This window comes from Carlito syrichta, unplaced genomic scaffold, assembly GCF_000164805.1.
Source record: "Carlito syrichta isolate Samal-C Ts95f unplaced genomic scaffold, Tarsius_syrichta-2.0.1 Scaffold68892, whole genome shotgun sequence".
NCBI classification, from domain to species: Eukaryota; Metazoa; Chordata; class Mammalia; order Primates; family Tarsiidae; genus Carlito; species Carlito syrichta.
In genome coordinates, this window is record NW_007012988.1 from 10,864 (window position 1) to 17,020 (window position 6,157).

The 6,157-nt window shown below is 44.8% G+C and overlaps 1 pseudogene across 1 annotated transcript; it reads left to right on the forward strand.

Moving 5' to 3' along the window:
- Nucleotides 1-5,065: 5,065 nt before the first annotated feature.
- Nucleotides 5,066-5,483, forward strand: LOC103253994 (annotated as a pseudogene). Its single transcript, XR_503925.1, has one exon. The product of XR_503925.1 is annotated as a 40S ribosomal protein S15 pseudogene (transcript).
- Nucleotides 5,484-6,157: the final 674 nt, after the last annotated feature.

Genomic DNA, 6,157 nt, shown 5'->3' on the forward strand with positions numbered 1-6,157 from the left:
AGTCACGGCGTATTCATGTGGGAGACAAGAAAGTGAGGGTGACTGACAGAATATTTTTGCTGACAAAATTATAACATTTTGTGATTTAAAAGCAAGCATTCTATTTATCATTATTTCAGACATGAAACTACTTGAGGAGCTGAAATTACCTGAAGTTTGCTACTTACTTTAAGGGTAATAGCTGCTGCCTTGATGATGAAATCATTTACTGACACTTTAATGTTATCTGGAAGACACAGAAACATAGCAAGTTCAGTATTCTAACACAACTTTAACTCTGAACACTGTGATGTCAAACGTGTGCATCAGCAGTGACCAGCAGTGACCAGGGCCACACCCGCTCTGTCAAGAAGGTTCCTGTGATTATCAGAGCCTGCATTTATGCACTCCTGGATACTTAATATCAACACTGAATGTACAGTTTCCTTTGGGCCTCAGAATTTTTAAAAACTGCTCAGATAACACACATGAGAACCTGAAGGAAGCATCACCAGCACCAGGAAAGAAGAGACCCAACCCCTATGTCTCCAGAAAAACAAATAGTCTCTGGTGTGTGCCATCAAAGCCTACAGGAAATGCCCTCATTCCCTGCATGTTTTTAATACACCAATTACATCAGTGCAGGGGTGCATGGAGGAACTCTACATGAACAATGGTATGCACACATGGAGGGAGTGTGTACAAATTTCTTTTTATTAAGGGGGTGTACATGGAAAAACCTGCAGACCATTGCATTAAACGAGAGCTGCTTTTTAACTTAACAGGAGATGCCAAGCACCTAGAACGCAGCAATGCTGCACAGGTCCCAGAGCGCCCAGTGACATCTGGTTTTCTGGCAAATACACTTGAATCAACTTCTTTCCAGCACATGTAATGATTTTAAGATAAAGCTGGGGTCCCCTTGCTTTCCAAAGAGCTGGAAACATTCCTGTTTGTCTGCTCAAAGCCCCTCGAGGAGCAGAAATATAAGTGGATTTCCAGCGCTTGGAGACTTGTAATGGCAACCGACACAAGAAACTGGTGGCAAGAACTCAAACGTGTGGGCATGCTGTTCCGTGAGTTCCCTCTGCTCACCTCGTGTGGCTTTCAGACCCCTCCTCATGCTGTTGGCCGTCCACAGATCCCCATGGTGGAGACTTCCCAAGCACTGGCCAGCCAATGACCCAGACCTGCCTCCCAGTCATGGTCTCACTCAGGAGCATTCTCAAGCGAGACGCTTGGCCCCGTCTTCCATACTGGCAGCTCCCAGGCAGAAACTTTCAGCTCCCGGGTTTGGCTCTGAGGAGTATAATGACTCCTCCTGCGAGCTCTACCTCTGAGCCTGGTGTAGTCAAGCAGCAGACCTGTATATCCAACTTCTCTCGTGACATTTCTACTCACACACCAAGAGGCATCTCAAATCCAGCATGTGTAAAGCAGATTTCAAATTCCTTTATTTTTAACTCTTTATGATGGACATTTTCAAGCACACTAAAAGGATACGTTGATGATGTTTACTGAGGAGGAAAGTTTGTAAGGGAATATAAAATAGTCTCATCTGCATGTTGTCAAGTCACAAAAGCAAAGTGTGGAACATACTCGGGCGTGTTATATACCGTAACCTCACACATGAAAGAGGAGGGAAGACGATAACGTGGCTCTCTCAAGACTCATGTGGAGCCTCCTAATTACAAGGAGCGACCAAGCTGGACCATGCGAGCCCCTACATTCGTCCATATCTCCATGCACCCATCACTATTTCCTGCCTTGTGAGAGTAAGACAATGGAAAATCATTCCCATGCCAACTTCTACATCATGAAGGAGCCAGTGCGACCCAAGAATCACAGAGGCACTTCCCGGGCTGACCTCTTAGACATCTGCCACTTTCCATTTGGTTCTGGAAGCTCTAAAGGCCGCCCAGTGTCATCCTAGGAAATTCTGGAGTCTGCATATAAACCAACTCATCTCACTCGGAAGTGGGAGATGCAAAAGAAAGCTGCCCGCCCCAGCAGGGGAAGAGAGGGCAGGATTAACTGAGAACCACACTGCTCTTGGGCCTATGGGGACTGACTACACAGCAACGGGCGGCTGACCCACAGAGAGTGACGGCCACTGAGGAGCTAGTGTGGGAGGAGGAGGGCAGAGCACAGGCTGCAATGTGAGTGGGGTACGTGCGAGAGATGGAAGCCACAGAAATGCCCAGATGGAAACTCAGGGGGCAGCCACAGCCAGAGATGAAAAACATGAGTGTCCAGCTCTGAGCCACAGCTGAGAGGAGAATCAGTGAATTCAAAGTCAGGCCAGCACGATGTCCAAGCTGAAACCCCAAAGGAAAAAGGAACGAGCAAAAAGGAGCAGACTGCCAATGAGCTCTGGATAGCTTAAAAAGCCTCCCATTTATAGTTGAAGGCCCAGGAGATGACATTGCGGCTGAAGTAATTTAAAAGAATAAGGAAAGACAACAAGTCGCAGATCTGTGAAGCTGAGAGAAACCCAAATGGGGGAATAAGACAGCAAGACAAACTGGGCAGGTAAAGCCAAACCGCTGCTGGAGAAAGCCCTGAGAGCAGCCAGAGAGGGTGGAGTGCAACATGGGAGTGTCAGGACACACGGGGAGAGTCTGGCCACACAGGAGTGTCGAGAATGGCGGCAGGCACCCAGCAAGCTACAGAAATGGAGGAGTGTCTCCATGGAAAGCTCTGGAACAAAAGCCTCGTTAGTGCCAAATTCTATGCCCAGCAAAAATATCCTTCAAAAATGGAGACTCCGTACCCATTAGGAGGACTCCCACCAAAAGAGCAGAAACAACAAGTGCAGGCAAAGCTAGGGAGAATCCTGAATCTTGCATGGCCCTGGGGAGGCCAACCAGCAGAGCCACTACAGAGAGCAGGACGGCAGTTCCTCAAAAAGGAAAGGCACTGTTGCCCCACGATCCAGCAGTTCCACTTCTGGGACCAGCCCCACGTGCGGGCAAAGGCACAAAGAGGCATCTGTACGCCCAGTTCATAGCAGCACGGCCTGACCAAAGATGAAATGACCCGATGGGTCCACCCACGGACAGACAGTGAGAAGATGCAGTCTCCATAAGATGGGGTGTGGCCCAGCCTTGGAGGGAGGACAACAGGCAGGAACCTGAAGACAGTGTCCAAGGGAAAGGAGCCAGTCACAAAAGGGCGAGCATTCTCTGATCTCACCCGCCTGAGGGATGCAGAGGTGCCAGGCTTACTTGGATAAAAAGCAGAGTGGTGGTGACAGTTATAGGGATGTAAAAAAGAATGGCGGTCACTGGGGGTTGGGGGTATAACATTTATAGGCATGGAAAGCAGAATGGTGGTTGCCAGGGTGTGTGTGTGACATTTACAGGGACACGAGGCAAACGGAGGTCTCCAGGGACTGGGAGGGAGAGTGGATACAGAGGCTCAGTGTTGCAGGGCATGAAAGCCCTGTGGGAGCACACGTGTAGTGGCTGCACAACAAAATGATGCCCTTCATGCCAAAGACCTAACTGTAGACTTTAAAATCATTAAAATGGTAACACTTATGTCCACCTATATTCAACCACAATTAAACATTTTTTTTAGATTGGAAAATACAGTTTATTTAGAAAGTAAACTGGAGTGGGGGTTCACCTCCCCAAGGGAGGGGAGGAGGCCAAAGTTAGGAAACGTGGTGATGGCCACAGTTCAAAGAGCACATGGTCACACCAGACTCCAGTAAGGCAATGGCCAAAACATTTTTTCAGAAAAGGAAAAGAACAAACAGACTTTTTCGGACAAAAACTAAAATAATTTACTGACGTGTGACAGCAGACAGCACTTTGATTCTATACAAAGAAACACAAAAACTACAAATAAATATAAAGAGACTCTTTCCTCATTGTAAACAACTTTAGAAACTTGATCTGCTGAAGCAGAAAGCATTAAACATGTATTCTGTGGCTTACATCATATGTCGAAGTAAAACAGGAAAGTCACAACATGAACTGTGGAAGGAAGGAAAGGTTCTCGCATGAAATACAAGGTGGTGTGACCCAAGGTGAAGTGAGATGGTGGAAAATTAAGGAATTACATCGTGAACCCTAAGGAAAGCATCAGAGAGACAGAGTGAGAGAAGAGAGAAAAGAGAAGTGGGGGAGAAAGAGAGAGAGGACACAGAAGTAGAATGGAATCAGCAAAACGTGGAAACGCCACTGACTGCAGACTCCTGAGGCTTTACTGAAATCACTCACCAGGTCTAAGAGTCTTCTAAGTGGAATCTTTAGGGTTTTCTAGATTTAGAATCATACTGTCTGTCAAGAGCGATAGTTTGACGTCCTCTTTTCCTATCTGGATATGTTTTTCTTCTTTCTTTAGCCTGATTGCTCTGGCTAAGACTCCCTCATGACAAAACTAACCCAACTGGAGACAGGGAAAGAAGAAAAAAGGAAGAAATGGGACAAAGAAAACAAAGAATGAACAAAACGGCAGATTTGAATCCAACCACATTAAACAGGAGTGGTCAGAATGCCTTAGTTAAAAGAGATGGCAGTACTGGACGAGAAAGCAGAACCCGACAACATGCTGTCTGCAAGAAACTTATCCGGGTAAAGACATAGACCATCAAAAGCAAAAGATGCAGAAAGATGTACTGTTAAAACAAATTTTAAAAAATCAATACGATAAAAAAGGCGTGAGGACAAGGAGCAGTACCAGGAACAGATGGAAACAGGACGTGATGATGGGCCCGTCCACCAAGAAACCAGAGAACTCCTCAGTGTGTGTGCCTAACAATCCACCTTTGAAATACAAAAAGCAAAACAGCACTGAAAGGAGAAACCTACAGTTCACAATCACAATCAAGATTTTCACACTCCTCTCCAGGATATAAGCAACACTATCAACCATCTTGTCTTAGCTGACACTTAAAAAACACTCCCTGCAAAAAAGTAGAACATACATTCTTTTCAAGCACGAATGGAACATTTGCCAAGATAGAACACGTTACAAATCTCAACAAATTAAGATGACTGAAATACAAAGTATGCTTTCTACACACAATGGAGTTCAGCTAGAAATCATAAAAGAGCCTTTCTGAGGAGCCAGCAAGATGGTGGAAGTGGAGCAGAAGAAGAAGAGGACCTTCCACAAGGTCATCTACCACAGTGTGGACCTGGAGCAGCTGCTGGACATGTCCTATGAGCAGCTGAAGCATGCGACAGCAGTGGCAGCTGAACTGAAGCCTGCAGTGGAAGCAGCACTCGCTGTGTAAGCAGCTGCGCAAGGCCAAGAAGAAGGAGCCCCTCATGGAGAAGCCGGAGGTGGTGAAGACGCCCCTGTGTGACATGATAATCCTGCCCAAGATGGCGGGCAGCATGGTGGGTGTGTGCAACGGCAAGACCTTCAACCAGGTGGAGATCAAGCCGGAGATAATCGGCCGCTACCTAGGCAAGTTCTCCATCACTTACAAGCCTGTGAAGCATGGCCAGCTCGGCATTGGTGCCACCCACTTCATCCCACTCAAGTAGTCGCTGCCAATAAAGACACGTCTGTTCAGTCAAAAAAAAAAAAGAAAAAGAAATCATAAAAGAAAGATAACTGAATAACCTTCAAGTATTTTGAAATTAAATTCTCACTTATCAATAACTCTTGGATCAAAGAAATCACAAGGGAAGTTCGAAAACACTTTGAATGAAATAAAACATAAGCAGTGGCTAAAGAGAACTATGTCAGGGTAAGGTCTCAAGTAAATGATCCAGGTTTTCACCTTGAGAAACTAAAAGAAATAAAAGAGCAAATTTAACCCAAAGTAAAATAATAATAATAATAATAAAGTGCAGAAGGCAATTAAACCGATATCATAGAAACACTAGAGAAAGACCATAAAATCACATGCTGGTTCTTTGAAGAGAGCAGTAAGAGTGATAAAACTAATTCAATCAGACTAATCTAGAATATAGAAGAAAATACAAAGAATATAAAAAATAGAAACATCACTTCAGATTACATAGATGTCACAAGTATAAAACGGTAATACTGTAAACAACTTTATGCTGATAAATTTGGAAATTTAAATGACATAAACAAATTCCTTAAAGACACAAACTGTCAATGGTCACCCAAGAAAAATAACCTGTGTCCCTTTAAAAAATTAAATTCATAGTTAGAAATCTTCCCATAAAGAGATTCACGGGTGAATTCT